This window comes from Carcharodon carcharias, chromosome 6 (assembly GCF_017639515.1).
Source record: "Carcharodon carcharias isolate sCarCar2 chromosome 6, sCarCar2.pri, whole genome shotgun sequence".
In the NCBI taxonomy this organism is placed as follows: domain Eukaryota; kingdom Metazoa; phylum Chordata; class Chondrichthyes; order Lamniformes; family Lamnidae; genus Carcharodon; species Carcharodon carcharias.
In genome coordinates this window covers 83218580-83240439 of record NC_054472.1, presented here as the reverse complement: position 1 = coordinate 83240439, position 21860 = coordinate 83218580, and the positions used below count along the sequence as shown (strand labels likewise).

Genomic DNA, 21860 nt, shown 5'->3' with positions numbered 1-21860 from the left:
TCAAAATTTAACCTTGCTAAGCTGTACACAAGGAAAACACGCCTTTTAGGAGGTATTTACTTGTGTTTAAGACTTCACCATAAATTTCTGACTCCCACACTGTAGGTTAACATACATAGAAACACATATATAAAATAGGAGCAGGGCTAGGCCATTTGGCCCTTCAAGCCTGCTCCACCATTCATTATGATCATGGATGATTATCCAACTCAATAGCCTGCTCCCGCTTTCTCCTCATATCCTTTGATCCCTTCCGCCCCAAGAGCTATATCTAACTCCTTCTTGAAAACATACAATGTTTTGGCCTCAGCTACTTACTGTGGCAGCGAATTCCATAGGCTCACCACTCTCTGGGTGAAGAAATTTCTCTTCATCTCAGTCCTAAATGGTCCACCCCATATCCTCAGACTGTGACCCCTGGTTGTGGACTCCCCTGCCATCGGGAACATCCTTCCTGCATCTATCCTGACTAGTCCTGTTAGAATTTTATAGGTTTCTATGAGATCCCCCTTCATTCTTTTGAACTCCAGCAAACATAATCCTAACCAACTCAATCTCTCCTCATATGTCAGCCCCGCCATCCCAGGAATCAGTCTGGTAAACCTTCGCTGCACTCCCTCTATAGCAAGAACATCCTTCCTCAGATAAGGAGACTAAAACTGCACACAATATTCCAGGTGTGGTCTCACCAAGGCCCTGTATAATTGCAGCAAGACATCCCTGCTCCTGTACGCGAATCCTCTGGCTATGAAGGCCAACAAACCGTTTGCCTTCTTTACCGCCTGCTGCACCTGCATGCTTACCTGAAGTGACTGGTGTACAAGGACACCCAGGTCTCGTTGCACTTTCCCCTCTCTCAATTTATAGCCATTCAGGTAATAATTTGCCTTCCTGTTTTTGCTACCAAAGCGGATAACTTCACATTTATCCACATTATCCTGCATCTGCCATGAATTTGCCTACTCATTCAGCTTGTCTAAATCACAATGAAGCATCTCTGCATCCTCCTCACAGCTCACTGTTCCACCCAGCTTTGTGTCATCTGCAAATTAAATTTACATTTAATTCCCTCATCTAAATCGGTCCCAGCACCAATCCCTGTGGTACTCCACTAGTCACTGCATGTCAATCGGAAAAAGACCCGTTTATTCCTCCTCTTTGTTTCCTGTCTGCCAACCAGTTTTCTATCCATCTCAATACAATGCCCCCAATCCCATACGCTTTAATTTTACATGCCAATCTCTTATGTGGGACTTTGTCGAAAGCCTTCTGAAGGTCCAAATAAACCACATCCACTGGCTCCCCCTCATCAACTCTAGTAGTTATATCCTTGAAAATTCCAATAAATTTGTCAAGCATGATTTCCCTTTCGTAAATCCATGCTGACTCTGTCTGATTCTGCCACTGTTTTCCAAGTGCTCAGCTATTAGCAACAGCGAAAATTCTGTTTAAATTCCACTAATTTTAAATGGAACACCAGATTTGTGATTCACATCTGCAGGAATCACTCTCCACTCCCTTCCCCCTACTGGTGAAAATAGTTACAGATGGAAGTAGGAGCAGGATTTTTGCATCCAGATCCCGACGATCATTTTTAAAGGTCGACAGTGTCTTCCTGTCTCTGCGATAATCTGGCCCCAAAATTCTGTTGCTCTCAGCCTTAAATATATTCAACAATGGAGCATCTGCAACACTCCGGGATGGAGAATTCCAAAGATTCACAAGCCTTTGAGTGAAGACATTTCTCCTCAGCTCAGTTCTAAATGATCAGGTTTACTCTGAGACTATGCCCCATTGTTCCAGCTTTGATTCCAGGCAGGGAAAGTACAACTTCTGTGTTTACTCTTTCAAGCCCTTTCAGAATCTTATATGTTGCAATGTGATCACCTCTCCATTCTTCTAAACTCAAAAGAAGATAGGCCCAATTTACTCAGCCTCTCACGCCAGGTTTAGTTGTGCATCTCTAAAAAGAGGCCACTTTCTTGTTTTTCAGTTTGATTCCAGTGTCTCTTTATTGCTTCATTTAGAAAAGGAATGCCTTGGGCTGGATTTTCACTACTGAGGTGGGCAGCTCGAGTTGAGAAGTTTCCCAACTTGCTGCACTCACCTTAGTAGAAAGTGCATCAAAGGGTTTGTTCTTCACTGTGGGATGGGGGTTGGGTGTGGGATGGAGTCAGGTCACAGGGGTAGCCAAGTACCAAGGTGGGCTGGCTTATAAGCTTACCTCCGTTCTTTGTGACTTTGTCCCAGTTGGTCAGTTACATTTCAGGCCCTCTAGCTCTTACCCCTAACACCCTATCACCCCATTCCCATGCCACCTCCATGTCCCCATGCCAACTCAATGTGAATTTTTGTCCCTGACATACCCCCAAGCTCCTGATAACCCCCATGCCAACTCAAAGTCAAATCATGCCCCCAACACATCCCCAATGGCACTTCATATCCTCCATGCAAACTCATGGTCCTTCCTTGTCCATTCACCCAGTATACACCATGAACAGAATCAATGAGCCCTACAATAACACTGTGTGGAAGTGCTTAGAAAAAAAACACCCACTCATAATTCTTGGGAAAAAAATTGGTGTTCCTCCAAAATTAGAAAAGTGTCAATCGACAGGCCATTAGAGTATCAATAATAGAAGCTTCAAGTACTTCACATCTCTTAATCTTGTGCAAATAAACATTCAGGGTGGAATCGTCCCAGATTTGCATAAAGTGCAACAGCGAGTGGGAAAGTGAAAGTTTTACCCATTGGCCACAATGGTGGGTTTTCACGCCGTATTGTCCTCATTAATGATGCATCCCCAGGAAACACGCCGGATTGCTGACGGTGCAGCCTCTGATTCGCCCGCTCAGCTGTCGCTTCAGGCCCTCAGTAATCCAGGTGCCATATTTAAAAGATGCCCCTGCACAGAGCTAGCACTCTGCAGCAGCTTCTGATGCCTTAGAAAGTCAAGGCTGCCAAAGGGAGGAAACATGCTCCCCCCAAATTTAGCAATGCCTCCCTTGGGCGCCGACTGGATGCTGTGGAGGCCTGCCGTGAAGTCCTCTATCCCCGCTTTGGGTGGAGACCAGCAAGCAAGGTCACCAATCCCGCATGGGAAGCAGTGGCAGAGGTGGTCAACACCAATGCTCTGCAAAAGAGGACAGCCATCCAGCACCGAAAGAGGATGAATGAACTGCTCCATTCCGCTCGGTTAAGTCACCCTTCTCATCACTTTCAACTCACGCTCACAAACCCATCACACATCCATAGGGATCTCACTCACTGCCAGTTCAAGGGACATCATCATTCACTTTCTCACACACACACCTTCATCTGCCCTGCGGATCATGTCCTCATCCCGTCCTTAGTACCACTCAGCACCCACACATGCCAGGCATCCTTCTCATCTGGCCTGGCAGGTGTCCTGTTTCCATGCCCTCCAGCTGTATTCATGCAGGACAAGCTGGCACATAACAAAAGAGAGAGGTTGCAGACTGGTGCAGAAATGACTGACAACAAGATCCTCACAGACTTTGAAAATAGAGTCATCCAGCTAGCTGGCGATGATCTGGACCATCCCTGTGCTGACAGTGAGGTTGGCAGTGCTCAGCCAAGTGAGGATCCAGCAATGCAACATCCATCAGACAACCATGCCATGAGTGAGTTCCCCTGTTCCGCAGTCCCCTGACATGCACTACTTATCTGACACATCTGGGCAGCAACCCATGACCCAGATCCTCGACTCAAGCCCTGAGGACACCTAAGAAGAATCTGATGACACCCTAATTGAACACCTGTCACAGTGCTCACTGACACCCTCCACCAGCGCAGAGACATACACCTCAGTGTGGCCTAGTTTTGGAGTAGCCTTGGGGTCACAATCCAGTGAACACATTGCATTTTCTAATCCACAGCAGGTGGCAATAGGGACTTGCCAGATTTATGACACTGAGGACTGCTGGAGACCAGAAATCTGCTGAGTCGGAGTTAGATGAGGAGCTTATGGACTCGGTCAAACCCAGTAGCTGAAGTTGTAAAGGCAATCTTGGGAACATCAGGAAGGGATGTCCGCTGTGCTCTTCAGATTGCAATGCACGATGGAGGAGTCTGTCTGCCTTCACGCTGAGGTGATAGCCAATGCACTGAGGTCAACACTGGTAGGATAGTGGCCACCATGGAGACTTTCATCCAGGACATCAGTCCTGCACTGCTGTGCGGGCTGAATTCCGTCGCCGATGCCATAGTTGGCTTCCAACAGTGTACATGCAAGAGAGTTGCAGGGCAGCTTGATCTCACTCCAGCTTCCCCTTCTCCTCAAGGAGTCAGCCAGGGCCCTTGGGTACCCATAGGGAGGAGGATCAGCAGGTGCATGTCCCAGGGCCATCCACCCAGGTGACTCCGGGAGTGTCCAGCCCATCTGAATCCCCTCTTTCTGTGACCCCAGCAGCTCCACAGGCCAAGGAGGTTGCCACTACCACACAGCAAGAAGCCAAAAGCAGGCCGAGGCCCTCCAGGTTTCAGCCCTCCAGAGGGCGCCCGTCAAGGTCATCGCAGACAGGGCACAGCAGTTAACAGGCTACTTCTGCCTCCACTGTGGATGTCAGGGGAGCACCAAGACATAGCAGCAGGTTTAGGAAGTTCAAGAATATGTAGCTGTACAGCCTGGGCATGAGGGTTAATTACTTGTACTTAATGTTCAATATTGTAAATAAACTCTCAAGAATGACTACTTGCTATGGTGAGCAGTGTTTGTGTCACTTAGGTATGAAACCTTGGTTCCTGCACAAGATAAAGGCAGGTGTCTCAGGCGAGGGCCTCTGCCCTGTGCAGTGTGTAACTTTCAGATGAAAGTGATGGTCCGGCTTAACACTCACTGGACACATTACTGATGCCTGCACTTCGACGGTACTTGTCATTGCTGCCAAAATGTTATGGGCAGGCATCACAGTCATTCTCTTTGTGAGGTCTCAGCACCTTTGAGGTGGGACAGGCCCCCATCTCTTCAGCATCTATGACCAGTGACGCTGTGCTCCTGAAGGGGTCAGGTGCTGAAGGCTGACCAAGGATCAGGTGCATTCAAAGTTTCATGGCTGTATCTCCATGATGTGACCCTGATCACAGAGCGCAAGCGAGCTGCCCTCAGCCAGACAGGAATCAGACATACACAGAATGAATGTGAAGATCTATGGAGTGTCCTCACTGCATCTCATCATCATCCTCCATGAATCTTGCAGCTATGTGGGCCTCCCAGATGTACCTGCCTCGTTTGGCCAGTGCGATGGCCTCATCACCAGCATCCTCGTCTTTGGGAACCTCATCACGGTCATCATTTTCAACGTCCTCCTCGTCAGAGGATATGTGCAGTTCCTCCATCTCTACCCCAGCCAGGTCCGCCCCCTGTTGCAGTGCCAGGTTGTGAAATGTGCAGCAAGCGACAATGATGCGTGACATCCTCTGAGGACTATTCTGCAGTGCTCCACCAGACCTGTCATGGCACCAGAATCTCATTTTCAAAATGCTTATGGTTTGCTCCACCAAAGTCTGGGTTGGGTCCTGACATGAGCCTCATTGTACTGTCACTCTGCTACAGTCTGAGGCCGCCACACAGGCATCATCAGCCACATCTTCTGTAGGTAGCCCTTGTCCCTGAGGAGCCAACTCTGCAGCCTCTCTTGACCCTGGAAGCTATCAGGGATCTGAGAGGTGCTAGGGATGTAGGAATTGTGGGAATTGTGTGCAGACCTGTAGGATGTGTTTGTGGTGGTCGCACACCAGTTGAACATTCAGCAAGAGGAAGCCATTGCAGTTGACATAGTTGACTGCTTGTTGCCACAGAGATCGCAGCACCATTTGAGTGCATTCGATGGCACCCTGCGCCTGTGGAAAACCTGACATTTGTGCAAATCCCAGCGCTCTTGATTCCTGGTTTTCTAGATCCCGGTCGAAATGCACAAAGTGGAGATAGCGTCCGTGACCTTCTGGATACACTTGTGCGTGGGGGCTTACGAGATCCCACACAGGTCACCTGTGGAGTCCTGGAAAGAGTCACTGGCATAAAAATTGAGCATCACGGCCACTGGCAGTGGATGCCCTCCACTTCCCCATGGCACCAAATCCTGCAGCAAGTGTCATATGTAACCGACCAGTTCCCTAGACGTGCGTAGTCTTCAGCAACATTGATGCTCAGTCATCTGCAGGAATGATAGGTGCCGTCTATAGACCCTGGGTCTAGCGAGGTGATTATGAGCGACAGCTCACTGTGGATCTGCAGCTGTGTACACTGCAGGCCTGCCGCCCCTTCACCTTGAGGGAGGTACTCCTCCCTTTGCCGAGCCAGATGTCTCTGATGCTCTCATCTTCTTCTTCTCTGGTCTCTGTAAGCCATGAGGCATACTGCTAAATCACCAAGCTCCATTGGGTGAATGGGCATAGAAGGGCCATGAGTAGACATAGGGGTATAAGGGGCCATTGGGGGTGGGTGGGGCACATGGGTTGGCATTCAGTTGCCATGGGATGCATGGGGATGCATGGGTAACATCTTTTGAACTTGTCTTTCAAAGGGTTCCTGAATTCAGACAATGGTTCGTCTGAGGTGCTGTGAATCACGAATCATGGAGAAGCTGACCTGACTCCACGAAAATTGCAAGGGGGAGCTAGGAAATGCTTATCTCCCACAACAGATGCCTAATCTCACAATGCCTACCCAGGTCAGGAGTGCAAGGTGTGGGGTTCACTACCCACACCGTTATCCCATGCTGGCAAAAATCAGGGGTGCCTGGAATCCTGGAATTGGGTCCCACCCACCAACTTTAAATGTTCTTCTGACTTCAAAAATCAATTGAATTGCAGAATGTGACTCCAATCAAATAAAAATCCTGAAATCCAATATAACAAAGACATTTAATATATTCTAGTCATTTTGAAGCCATGGCCTTGTTCAATGGCCTTTATACAGGGATGCTTTTCAGTTGTACATTGTTTTTGAGTTGTCAGCTGTTAAGGGGATGCATTTGGATTTTTTGAAACTGCTTTTTTGAGTTTTGTTGGTTAGCATGTATGAAAATCTGTAGTGAAACATTACTCTCTGTCATGTTTCTGTACCTCATTTTGGATTTTTTCTTTTGACAGCATTTAAGTTGGAGACTTTATAAAAATAATCGAGTGTCCAATATCAATGGGAGTTTTGTGCTTGCTTCAAAAAAGTTTCAGTGACATGGTTTTGAGACTGCAATATCCTGGGTCCCTGTTTGTTTAGAATGCATGACTAACAAAAAGGAAATAAACACGACAGAGTCAGCCAAGGGTTTAAATATTTTCCTCATTAGAACAAAGGCAAATGTAATTAATAAATGAGCTCACTGTGGGCTTTTTATTTAAACCAAACAAAGAACGTTAGTGGGAAACAAATACGATACACAGTGATTTAGAATGAGTATTTTTCTTTACTTATTCTGCACTCTAATTTGTAAACTGTTCCATTGGATATACTATTTGTGATGTTGACAATATTGTTTTTCACGGCTTGTTTAGTATATCCAATGAGTCTTACATTTGCATATCTGTTAAATCCAGTGTCTGTTTGGATTAATAATAAGATCTTTAACACACTTTTACTCTGATTCAATGGTTGTGGGGACAATGACGCTGAAGCAAACACCTCCAACTTCCCAAGTGCTTCCCTCCTGACTTTGCTACTTAGTACTAGTGGGGTTTGTTGGGTTTGTGTACTGCCTCTAGCAACGCTCTTGAGACCCAATAGGTTTTGGGTCTTGAAACTATCAAGTGTGTAGAATTCACCTTTTTAATGAGAAGTCTAGCATCACCTTTTGTAATACTATACACCTGATGTAGGGAACAAACTAAATAGCTTACATAGCAGAATAGCTCAAAAAATGGGTTCTGCTATACAACCCAAGTTGGGTAACACTGGACTCTATCCTGTTTATATTCTGGAGGTAATTCTACTATATCTGACAAACAAGCATGTACAGTTCTTTAAAAGTCAGGATTTGTGAATTTTTATATGGCTAGTGAACCTTCCCAGGAAGCAAGACATTAAGCAAATACTTCATATTGGACTTCATCATAAAAGACAATAATATTCCAGAAATATTGGGGAAACAAGGGTCAATCAAGAATGTGGAATTTAAATAAATTAGTAAAGTAATAATACAAAAAAAAATAATAGGATTAAAAGTTGACAAATCCCCTGCACTTGATGGCCCACATTTTTTATTTATTCATTCGTGAGATGTGGGTATCTCTGGCTAGGCCAGCATTTATTGGCCATCTCTAATTGTCGTTGAGAAGGTGGTGGTGAACTGCCTTCTTGCAGCATGAACTGCTGCAGTCCATGTGGTGTAGATATCCCTACAATGCTGTTAGGAAAGGAGTTCCAGGATTTTGACCCAGCGACAGTGGAGGAATGGCGATATATTTCCAAGTCAGGATGGAGTGTGGCTTGGGGGTGCTAATTCTACCGTGGTGGTGTCCCATGCATTTACGGCCCTGTCCTTCTAGGTGGTAGAGTTTGTGGCTTTGGAAGATGCTGTTGAAGGAACCTTGGTGAGTTGCTTCAGTGTATCTTCCCGATGGTACACACTGCTGCCACTGTGTATTGGTGGTGGAGGAAGTGAATGTTTAAGGTGGTGGATGGGGTGCCAATCAAGTCGGCTGCTTTGTCCTTGATGGTGTCAAGCTCCTGGAGTGTTGTTGGAGGTGCACTCACCCAGGCAAGTGGAGAGTATTGCTTCACATTCCTGACTTGTGCATTGAAGATGGTCGACATGCTTTGTGGAGTCAGGAGGTGAGTTACTCTCTGCAGAATTCCCAGCCTCTGGCCTGCCCTTGTAGCCATTGTTTATACGTCTGCTCCAGTTCAGTTTCTAGTCAATGGTACCCCAAGGATGTTGATAGTGGTGGATTCAGTGATGGTACTGGCTTCGAATGTCAAAGGGAGATGCTTAGATTTTCTTTTGTTGAAGATGGCCATTGCCTGGCATTTGTGTGGCACAAATGTTATTTACCATTTATCAGCCTAAGCCTGAATGTTGTCCAGGTCTTGCTGCATATGGACCTAGACTGCTTCAGTATCTGAGGAGTCAGGAATGGTGCTGAACATTGTGCAATCATCAGCGAACATCCCCACTTCTGACCTTATGACAAAAGGAAAGGTCATTGATGAAGCAGCTGAAGACGGCTGGGCCTAGGATACTATCATGAGGAACTCCTGCTGTAATGTCGTGGGACAGAGATGATTGACCTCCAACAACCACAACCATCTTCCTTTGTGTTAGGTATGACTCCAACCAGTGGAGAATTTTCCCCTGATTCCCATTGACTCCAGTTTTTCTAGGGCTCCTTGATGCCATACTAAGTCAAGTGCTGCCTAGGTGTCAAGGGCAGTCATTCTTACTTCACCTCTGGACTTCAGCTCTTTTGTCCATGTTTAAACTAAGGCTGTAATGAGGTCAAGAGCTGAGTGCCCCTGGCAGAATCTAAACTTAGCATTAGTGAGCAGTTATTGCTGTGCAAGTACTGCTTGATAGCACTGTCGACGACACCTCCCATCACGTTACTGATGATTGATAGTAGACTAATGGGGTGGTAATTTGGCCAGGTTGGATTTGCTTTATGTGGACAGCACATAACTAGGCAATTTTCCACATTGCTAGGTAGATGCCAGTGTTGTAGCTGTACTAGAACAGCTTGGCTAGGGATGCAGTTAGTTGTGGACACAAGTCTTCAATACTAATACCGGTATCTTTTCAGGGCCCATAGCCTTTGCAGTTTCTTTGCCCATATTCAGCAAGGCCTGAACAACATTCAGGCTTGGGCTGATAAGCGACAAGTAACATTCAGGCCACACAAGTGCCATACAATGACTATCTCCAACAAGAGAGAATCTAACCATCTCCCCATGACATTCAATGGCATTACCATCACTGAATCTCCCAATATCAACATAATAGGGGTTACCATTGACTAGAAACTGAATTAGAGCAGGTCATATGTTGGGAATTCTGCGGCAAATAACTCACCTCCTGACTCCCCAAAGCATGTCCACAAGACACAAGTCAGAAGTGTGATGGAATTCTCTCCACTTGCCCGGATAAATACAACTCCAACAACACTCAGGAAGCTCAACACCATCCACGACAAAGCAGCCCACTTGATTGGCACCTCATCCACCACTTTCAACATTTACTCCCTCCACCAATGCACAATGGCAACAGTCTGTACCACCTACAAAAAGCATTACAGCAACTCACCAAGGCTCCTTCAACAGTACAGTCCAAATCCACAACATCTACCACCTCAAAGGACAAGCAGATGCATATGGGAACACCACAAACTGCAAGTTCTCCTCCAAGCCACACACCATCCTAACTTGAAACTACATCGCTGTTCCTTCACTGTCGTTGGGTCAAGATCCTGGAACTCCCTTCCTAACAGCACTGGGTGTATCTGCACCACATGGACTGCAGTGGTTCAAGAAGGCTGCTCACCATCACCTTCTCAAGTGCAATTACGGATGGATAATTAATGCTGGCCTAGCCAGCGCCTCCCGCATCCCGTGAAAGAATAAAAAACAAAACCTATTAACAGGGTAGATAAGGGAATAACAGGGGATGTAGTATATTTGGATTTTCAGAATGCTTTCAATAAGATGCTATTCAAGAGATTATCACAGAAACTTAGGACTAATTTGATTGGGTATAATATATTACCATGGACTGAGAATTGGTTAACGGCCAGAAAACAGAAAGTAAGAATAAACGTGTTATTTTCAAGTTGTCAGGCTGTAACTGGTGGAGTACTGTAGGATCAGTGCTTGGGCTTCAACTATTTACAATTAATTTCAATAACTTAATTTAATTTTTTTGATGATACAAAGCTCAGTGGAAAAGTAAATTGACAGGAGGATGCAGAGGGATATTGATAGGTTAAAGTGAGTAGACAAGTACATGCCAGATAGAATATAATATGGAGAAATGTGAAGTTATTCACTCTGGTCAAAAACACAGAGATGCGGAATTCTTTTTAAATGGTGAGAGACTAGGGAAAGCTAGTATTCAGAGGAATGGAAAGTTTACAGGTACAACAAGCAATTAGGAACATAAATGGTATGTCACCTTCATTACCTTGGGATTTAAAAATAAAAGCAAATTAGTCTCACTACATTTCTATAGGGCCTTGGTGAGACCATACATGGACTACTGTATACAGGTTTGGTCTCCATGCTTACAGAAGGACATATTTATCTTAGAGGGAGTGCAACAAATGTTCACAGGACTGATTTCTGGGATGAGGGGGTTGTCCTACGAGGACAGGTTGAGTAGACTGGAACGATATTGCCTAGAATTTAGAAGATTGAAAAGTGATCTCATTGAACCATATAAAACTCTTAAGGGGCATGATAGGATTAATGCTGGGGAGTTTAGAACTGGGGGTCACAGTTTCAGAATAAGAAGTCAGCCGTTTAAGACTGTGATGGTGAGAAATTTCTTCATTCAAAAGGTTGTGAATCTTTGCAATTCTCTACTCCTGAGGACTGTGGATGCTCAGTCATTGAGTATATTCAAGACAGAGATTGATAGATTTTTGGATACGAAGGGAATCAAGGGATATGAAGATCGTGTAGAATAGTGGAGCTGAGGTAGATCATCAACCATGATCTTACTGAACAGCAGAGCCTTCAGAGAAAGGTCAAATTGCCCACTCTTGCTCCTGTTTCTTATGTTCACAGTTGCTTTGGAAATACCTGTATAGACTAATGTGTCAGAAAGCAAAATGCTGACTAGGTAAAGGCTTAGTCCAGCAGCAATCAAAATAGGTAGGCCTCTTCTATCATCAGTATTTATACTTGTTTCTGTCCCTGGAGATTCTGAAAAATGCAATTTTTTTCCAGTTCGGCCTTGGTATCTCTGGAGGTGCACCTAATTTACAATTTGACACCCAAAGTTAGGGCTAATGTTGAAGACAATAATTTTAAAAAGGCACAAACTCAGCAGTTGGACTCAGAATTGGCTCAGACCCGCATCAAAGTTTGGTCTCCAATCTGACACAACTGGGTCTCCTAATAAACTAATAAAAAGTCAAATTCCACATTAATCTCCTTTCATGCCCAGTGTTTTGGGTGCTGCACCAGAACCAAGTCCTTCACTTTTATTTCTTCCCTATTCTTCTTTTCTCTTTAACACTGGTAGCCCCTCTGTCTCGTAAACTCATGCCTCCATTCATTTCTCCCCCCTGGTCACTCTGCCCCTCCCTCAAGTCCATTCCCCAGCCCTTCAACACTCTTTAACCTTCCTTCTCTCTTGCCAGTGTTACAGGCTTGGCTCCCTCGTGAATACACCTACAGCTTCTCTTGGTGCCTCTCTTAGCATCCTTTGAGGAGTCCATCAAAACCCTCATTGCTGCCTCAAACTGAAGGCAAATTGGCTGGCGATATCTTCCCTCCTTAATGAAGCCTCCTTGCCTCTCTGTACCTTACGTCACCTGCTCTACCATAACAGTCACACTGGCAGTGTGGCTCTTATCATCAAATCACAACTTGGTGCTTCCCCCTATTCTTTTGGTACTTTTTCTTCCTTTCAGCATCTTACCCTGTTTCACCCCTTTCACCTCTCCTTTAAAGTAGTCATTCTCTACCATCGACCCAAGCACCTCGTTAAATTCCTCAATCAAATTTATGGACTTTTAGGAGATAGTAGACCAAGTACCACTTGTTAGTAAAATTAAAGCTCACAGGGTTAAATGAACAGTGGCAGCATAGAATTTGCTAAGGGACAGAAAGCAGACAGTATTGGCGATTGATTAATTTTCAGACTGAAGGGTGTGCTTTCCTCGGGTTTGTGTTAAGGTCACTGCTCTTTTTAATACATATTAATAACCTGGATTTGGATATACAGGGTATAATTTCAAAGTTTGCCAATGATAAGAAACTTAGAAATGTAATAAACAGTAGGTGATAATAACAGATTCAAGGAAATCAAAGCACACTAGCAAAATGAGTACACACATGGCACCTGAAATTCAACATGCTGCATTTTGATAGGAAGACTGAGGAAAGGCATTATGCACTAAATGGCACAATGGTGCAGGGCGATGACACCCAAGGGTGCCTGCACACAAATCTTTGAAGGTGGCAAGCCAAGCTTAGGAGGCTGTTCAAAAAGCATATGGGATTCTTGGCTTTATTAATAGCGGAATAGAATACATAAGCAAGGAAGTTATGATAAACCTTTCTAAAACACTAAAAGCTGGAGTTTTTTATTCAATTCTGGGCACACAAGGATGTCAAGGCTTTGGTGGATGTGTGGAAGAGATTTACTAGAATGATACCAGGTATGAGAGAACAAACAAACAGGAGTATAGTAATCCCTTGCTTAACATTGTAATTGTGTTTCTGAAAAGTGCAATTTTAAATGAAACAAGTGTTAACCAAATCAAGTTTTCTCATTACAACTAATGGAAAAGCTGTAGTTAGGTTCTATAGAACGTTTCTCGTCAAAAACAAACTTAAAAGATTATACCCTGCAAGTTGAAATACTGTACATTCCTAAATTCCTACATTTGTAAATTAAATAACTTTTAAAATAAAATAAAATTTAAAAAGTAAAAGAAATAAGCTAACTCTTCCTACTACTTTTCCGCTCCCAACTCTCCTGCTCCCTGGCCCTCCTGCTCCCTGCTCCCCTCTTGTTGCCACTTCCCTCTTCCAAACCCTCACTATGAGCGTGGGCTTGGGAGAGGGGCAGCAAGAGGGAGGAACTGAACAAAGCAGCAAGAGGAGTTGTAAGTGTGAGGGTCAGGAAGGGATGCAGCGACCAGGAGGGAGACAAGCAGGAGAGTGGTGAGGTGCGGGACAAGCCATGCACAGGAGGGTGGGCGAGTGGGAGAGGATGGCGAGTGGGAGGGGGAGGAGAAAGGAAAAAGTGGTGGGTGGCAGAGGCTGCTCCAAAATAGCACTGATTGGGTCATGTGTCGCTATGTCAGCCTGGTGTGAAACGATGGATACCAGCTCCATTACGTCCACAATGTTAAAGTGGAACAATTAAGATCTGGGCAACTTAAAACAGGGACATACTGTAGGCTATTTTCACACTATGCAATAGGATCACGTTTGATCTGTGACCTTTGACCCAGTTTCATTAAAAACTTTGAATAACAAAAATCTATCAACCTTAGATTTAAAATTAACAACTGACCTAGCATTAACTTCCATTTGTTCCAAATTTTTACCACCCCTTGTGCGTAGAAGTGTTTCCTAACTTCACTCCTGAAAAGTCTGGCCCTAACATTTAAGCTATATCCCCTAGTGCTGGACTCCCTGATCAGCAGAAATAATTTATATCTTACCATATCTGCTCCCCTTAATACCTGGAAAACTTTGATCAAATCACCTATTAATCCTCTAAATTTCAGGGAATACAACCCTAATTTGTAATCTTGCCTCATAATGTAATCCTTGCTGTCCAAGTATTATTCTGATAAATCTATGATATGCTCATTCTAAGGCCAATATATCCTTCCTGTGGTGTGATACTCATAACTGAATGCAGTACCCCAGGTGTGATCTAACTAGTGTATAGCTGTAGAATAACTTCTACCCCATTAAGTAATAGTCCACCACATATAAAGGCCAGCATTCCATTTGCCTTTTTGATTATTTTGTGTACCTGCCCATGGACGTCTTAACGGTCTATGTACATGGAACGTCTCCTTGGACCTCCCTGTTGCTAAAAGTTTCATCACTTAGAAAGTACCATATCTTGTTCTTTCTAGATCCAAAGCGGCTCACCTAACATTTGCCTATATTGAAATCCATTTGTCATAGTTTTTGCTCATTCACTTAACCTATTAGTATTTCTTTTTAATTTTATGCTTCCTTCTATACTGCTTACAATGCCACCTATCTTTATTTCATTTGCAAATTTGGATAAGTCATTAATAAATACAATGAATAGTTGGAAGCCCCAACACGGATCCCTGCTTGAAATCACAAATAATATTCTGCCAATTAGAATGCCTACTCATTAGTCTTATCTGTCTCCTGCCACTCAGTTAATTCCCTAACCAGGTCAATAATTTGTATTCCATTCCACGAGCTTCAGTCTTTTGTGAGGGACTTTCTCAAATGCTTTTGGAAGTTCATAACAATAACATAGAAAAAGTGGAGAAGTTGGGATTATTCTCCTTAGAGCAGAGGAGGTTAAAAAGAGATTTGATAGAGGTTATCAAAACTATTCATGATTTTGGTGGAGTAACTAAGGAGAAACTCTTGTTTTATTATTCATTCTTTGGATGGAAGTGTTGCTGCCAAGGCCAGCATTTACTGCCCATCCCTTATTGCCCTTAAGAAGATGGTGGGGAGCCCAACCAATAAGGTTTGGGAATAAGACACAGATTTAGGGTGAGTGGAAAAAGAACTAGAGGTGAAATGAGGAGACGTTTTTGAGTTGTGAGCTGGATTGCAGTGCCCGAATAGTAGCATTCAAAGAGAGGTGAATTGAAAGAGTTAGAAAGGTTGTTTTTTAAAAAAAACAGGGCTATTGGGAAAGAGCAGGGACTGGGACTAATTGGATTGCTCTATCAAATAAACAGTACAGACATGATGGATCAAATGGTCTCCTTCTATGCTCTATCATTTTATGATTCTATTCTATTTTCCTGCTTTCCTTCCTCAGGCTCTGCACCAAATGACTTCTCATGCATGATGATTTCAAGCTCCATCTCAACTCATATTCTATCTCCTCTGAGCTCACTGCTGTCCTTTCTTCCCTTAATCACTTCATCCCTATACACTATTCATATTTTACGACCTCCACCTTCTAGGTATATTTTTTGGGGTGGACACAAAAGTCATTTATAATAGCACTTCTGAGTTCCCAACTGTGCTGGTGTTGGTCCTCTATTTACCACAATATTTGTGCAGCTTCAAATCTGCTCAATCATATCTTCACTTCCACCTTTGGTGCACTGTCCCATTTAGCATCGATGTCTTTGACCAAGCTTTTGGCCATCTGCCCTAATATCGCCTTATGTGCCTTGGTGTCAAATTTTGCATTATAAATGCCCCTGTAAAGCACGTTGGTGTTCATGGTATATCAATTGTGTTTAGCCACATGTAGCTGAAGGACTTTACTTGGGGTTTCACTTGAGCACTTACTGAAACTGTTGGGTGATTGAAGCATTACAAGTTTCTACCTCCTAACCCACTCTGTAAATAAATATAAGACTGACTAAAGATTGGGTCCAGTATTTTCCTTCGCCAACCAGCTTTCTGGAATATAACATGGCAGCCGAGAAGGTTGCCTAAATGTGAAGGTTGGAAACTAAGAGAAAAAATTCTCATGAAAACTACAATCCTAGTCGCTATTATGAGGCATGAAAGAATGTGTAAGTTATTAGGGTATGATTACCCTCCAATGCTCTCAGATTCCGAACCATATGGTCAGTGGAAAAATGAAGGGGACATGGATTACGTCCTTCCCAAAGAGGAAACAATGTACAACCTTGGCTTTGTCACATCTTATCAGAATTAAAATCAGAAATAAAGTATTTTGTTTGCTGGTTGCCTGTCAGTTTGATAATGATGAATACTAATGGATCCTCTATTTGAGTTTTTGAATGAAATGTACAAGAAAGATGATCAATTAAATGTCTATGAAGCATGGTCAGACTTTGGTAGATTTCAGAAAGCAAATGGTTCTTCAATGAAGGAACATATCCTGGGCTGTATAAAATAGAGCAATTTACATTTAGAGATCCCAGCCTCAGTACTAGCATTTGAATTGTTAGATTGTGCTGGGGTGTTACATATGGGCAGGTTCCTGGTTCTAACTGAAGATCAGTTCCCAGAGAGAGATGCCCTTTTGGATCAGATGTCTGCTGCCTTGAAAAATTATTGGGGAAAACAATCATTTACTGCAGCCTTGGTGGGATAAATCAGATTTTCTGTGACACAAATAACAGAGAATCCAATGACTGCTGGATTTTGAAATGGTTCAGCTACTGGACAGAGGCAAGAGTACATGGCAGAGCTACAGACAGGCATAGCATCATAGAATGGTTACACCTCAGAGGGAGGCTATTCGGCCCATCATGCCTGTGCCATTCCTTGCCTTTTCTCATAGCCCTGTAAATTTTTCTCTTTCAGCTGGTGATCCAATTCCCTTTTAAATGTCATGATTGAATCTGCCTCCACCATACTCTCAGGCAGTGCATTCCAGATCCTAACCACTCGCTGTGTAAAAGAAGTTTTCCTCTTGTCACCATTGTTTCTTTTTCCAATTACCGTAAATATGTGCCCTCTGGTTCTCGATCCTTTCACCAATGGAAATAGTTTTTCCCTATTTAATCTGTGCAGACCCCTCATGATTTTGATTTTGAATACCTCTATCAAATCTCTTCTCACCCTGCTCTTTTCCAAGAAGAACAGTCTAAGCTTCTCCTATCTATCTACGTATCCGAAGTTCCTCTTCCCTGGAAACATTCTTGTGAATCTTTCCTGGGCCCCCTCTAATGCTTTTGCATCCATGCTTGCCACCTTCAACAATTTGTGTACAAAACCTCCAGGTCCCTCTACTCCTGCACCCCCTTTAGAATTGTGCCCTTTTGTTTTATAGAAAGAGGATGAAAGCACCTTTTGTAGATCTGACTATTGCAGTAGAAGACAGAATTGGAACAGCAATAATAAGCAAAAGAATCCATGGAATGCCCAAGAAACAGTTAATTAGGTCAATATTGCTGAAGAGGGATAACATGCTGAAGCTTTCGTCTTGCACTCATCAGGACCAACACAAGAATGCCAAATTTCAAAAGATCACAACAATTTATACTACTGGATAAAGGGTGCTGTTGGTTAGCAAGTCAATTTTGATTGGCCAAGACATTGCCATGGTAAAAGCAACGGAGAACTATAGGCTTCCCAAGCTCCTGGGTAATTCAAAAACAGTACAGAGCTTGAACATATTCCTCTTGTTTGTAGAGAATGGGTTCACTCAAAGTATCACTATGCGATGAACTGCCCAGGGTGGGGAGGCAGGGTCCTCGAAATGACACATGATACAGAGAATTCTGAGGCAGAAGATGAAGATAATGATGAATCTGATTCAATTGTGCTACTCAAAAGGAGTTTTAGCCCTGTTACAAATGTCTTTATCGTGGACTTATTCAACTGTGCTAGATAGTACTGGCACTTTGACCGCATGAGGAACAAATTGGTTAAAACGTTATCTAGATTCACTCAGTGGTAAGGATTGACAAAAGGTTGAGGAATACAAAAGTACTATTTGTTTTGGCTTTGGTGATAACAAAACATTGAGGTCACTAAAGGAAGTTGAAATTCCATGTATAATAGCTGCAATAAGCTACCATGCCACTACCAATGTAGTCTCTTGTGAAATACCTTTGCTATTGGGTAAATCTTCTATGAAAAGGCACAAATGAAACTTGACATGGAGCATGATCATAGAATCATAGAATGATTACAGTACAGAGGAGACCATTCAGCACATCATGTCTGTTCTGGCCCTCTGAGGGAGCAATTTGCCTTGTGCGACACTCCTGCCTTTTCCCTGTACCCAAATTTTTCCTTTCAAATAATGATGCAATTCCCTTTTGAAAGCCTACCTCCACCACACTCAGCCAGTGCACTCGAGATCCTAACCACTCGCTGTGTGAAAACATTTTTCCTCATGTCACCATTGCTTCTTTGGCCAATGACCTTGAACCTGTGCCCTCTGATTCTCAACCCTTCCACCAATGGGAACAGTTTCTCCCAATCTACTCTGTCCAGACTCCTCATGATTTTGAATACCTCCATCAAATCTCCTCTCAACCTTCTCCATGGAAAATTGTCTCAACTTCTCTACTATGTAAGTGAAATTCCTCATCCTTGGAACCATCCTCATGAATCTTTTCCACATCTTATCTAATGTCTTCACATCCTTCCTAAAATGTACTGTCCAGAACTGGGCGCAATACTCCAGTTACTGTTGAACCAGTATACAGTTTTAACATAACTTCCTTGCTTTTGTACTCTATGCCCCTATTGATAAAGCCCAGGATTCACTATGCTTTATGAACTGTGCTCTTAACCTACCCTGCCACCTACAATGATTTATGCACATAAATACTTAGGTCCCACTGCTCCTGCACCCCCTTTAGAATTGTACTCTTTACTTTATATTATATCTCTGCATTGTTCCGACCAAAATGAATCACTTCACACTTCTCTGCATAAAATTTCATCTGCCACCAATTCTACCAACCTGTCTATGTCCTTTTGAAGTTCAACATATCCAAGTTTCATATCATCCACAAATTTTGAAATTGTGCTCTGTACATCCAAGTCATTAATATATGTCAGGAAGAGCAGGGGTTCGAGCACCGATCCCTAAGGAACTCCACTATATACCTTCCTCCAGTCCAAAAAGCACAGTTTCACCATTGCTTTCTGTTTCTTGCCACTAAGCCACTTTCATATCCATGTTGCTAATGTCCCTTTTATTCCATGAGCTCTAACTTTGCTCACAAGTCTGATGTGTGGCACTTTATCAAATTTGAAGTCCATGTACACCACACCAACAACATTACCATCGTCAACCCTCTCTGTCACCTCATCAAAATTTCAAGCAAGATAGTTAAACACAATAATGTTTGGAAAATCAGTTGATCTGCAGTTCACCCAATCAGGACAGTATTGTATCTCTTTAACACAATCTGATGTATTCCAACTGTGTGAAGTAATGGCATCAGGTGATAAGAATCAGAGGGAAAGCAATTTGTCATTAGCGTTACAGGTGTGACTGATGAAGAACGCGCAAGAAGAGGCTAGTTAGAAGTGTAAAATCTGTAAAAATGTCAGAAGATGCCACCATTTCCTATTGTAAGCCTTTGATTGGCATGTGACTTTAGTGAGGTAGTTACATGGATTCTAAAACTAGGGATCCCTGTTTAAAAATAAGGGGTTACCCATCTAAGACAGAGATGAGGAGAAATTTCTTTTCTTGGGGAGTAATGAGTCTTTGGAACTCCCTTCCTCAAAAGGCTATGGAAGCAGAGTCCTTGAATACTTTTAAGGCAGAGATAGATTATTCTTAATAAACAAGGGGTTAAAAGGTTATCTGGGGCAGACAGGTTACAATTAGATCAGTCATGATCTTATTCAATGGTGAAGCAGACTCGAGGGGGCGAGTGGCCTACTCCTGCTCCTAATTTGTATGTTCACATCTAAAGGTAAGGGACAAAGACATTTTATAGACGAGGCAACCAGGTTTAGTCTTTCTACAATGTTAAATAGAAAGGACAAAAGGCTGCTCCTGTTTAACTTCTTTTCAATGATGACCTCAACCATTAGGAAATTTTGCCTTGAAAAGTCATTGGAAGAAAGTTGGGTTTTTTTTTGTACAAGATAGTTGTTAACAGGCAGTTATGTGGTGCAAAGGTTACTTGCAATTTGTCAGCCCAAGCCTGGATGCCATTCAGGATCTGCTGTAGTTTAATATAAACTGTTTCATTATCAAGGGAGTTGTAAATGGTCTGAACATTCTGTATTTGTCAGTGAACGGTCCCAGTCCTGATCTTATGATAGAGCAAAGGCCACTAATGAAGCAGCTGAAGATCTTAGGCCAAGATACTTCCTTAAGGGCTCTTACAATGATGTCCTGGTGTTGTGATGCTTGGCCTCCAACAATCACAGCTATTTTCCTTTTTGTCAAGGATGACAAAAAACATATATGGCTGTTGTAGATCCTTTGACTCCCAATGACCTCAGTTTATATTCATGTTCTTTAGTTCTTTACTTAGTCAAATGTTGCTTTGATGTCAAGCATAGCTACTCTCGCTACTCTGCCACTCAACTCTTATATCCATATCCAAATCAAAGCTATGATGAAGTTTGGAATCAAGCAGTTCCAGTGGAGTGAAAATTGCGCATTAGTGTGTAGACTACTGATGAGCAGGTGTTGCTCGAATATGTTCCATTTGTTTATTGATTGTTTTTATTTCTTCCACTGAAGGTGAGTGGTGGTATTGTTTTTGTCCATTTGTTAGTCTGTTTGCCTGTAAACAATACATCTCAAAAGCTAATGGCCTGATCTTAAAAAAACTTGGTACACGGGTAGTGCATGGCCAAAGGAAGAATTGATTAGTTTTTAACGAAGATATGGATTCGGATCCAAATGCAGATCCTTGAATTATTTTAAAAGATCTATTAACATGGGGAGATAGGTTGAATTTTCTCAGCTGCTGTCGTGGAATTTGTCACAGCTGTTGATATGCAAGCAGAGTTTTCAGAGCAGATTGTTGGATGTGAAATAGCCTAAAGCTTCCTCAGCCTTAATAAAAAGATTTATTTTTCCAGCTTTGTAGTTAACATTGAGTTAACACAATGTGGTGCAGGCATGCTCTGAGTGTCCTCTTCACTAAACGTTATTATGCTGCCATATTGCTGTTTTGTTTTTGTTGGTGTCTGGGATTCGTAAAGAACATATCTTTTTATTTCTGTTAGACTGTTGTAAAGAACATATCTTTTTATTTGTTTGCTGTGGAATAAAATTACAATGGCTGCAGTCTGAAGGACATGTCTATGGGAGCAGTGTGAGGGATATGTACAATGTTGTTGTCCTGTAATATTGTGCACCATGAAAGACAGGATGGTGCCGAGGAGGAGTCTGGTCCAATGGGGAACTGCCTAGCAAAGTTTTAATTGGCTCCTGACCAGGTGACCAGGTTTTGTGTGTGAGCAGTGCAGCAGAACAGCTCCTAGAAGAAAACAGCTGAGAAGAAAAGACCTAAAGCTTCTTGCTCCTGTGTGTGTCAGATTCCAGTCATTCTAAAATAACAACTAGCTGGATTTTTCTCT

The 21860-nt window shown here is 43.0% G+C and overlaps 1 protein-coding gene across 1 annotated transcript in view; it reads right to left on the bottom strand.

Annotated features, from left to right (window-relative positions):
• eya1 (EYA transcriptional coactivator and phosphatase 1) overlaps nt 1-21860 on the bottom strand; it is a 238579-nt gene that overhangs the window by 87487 nt on the left and 129232 nt on the right. The window lies entirely within an intron of this gene.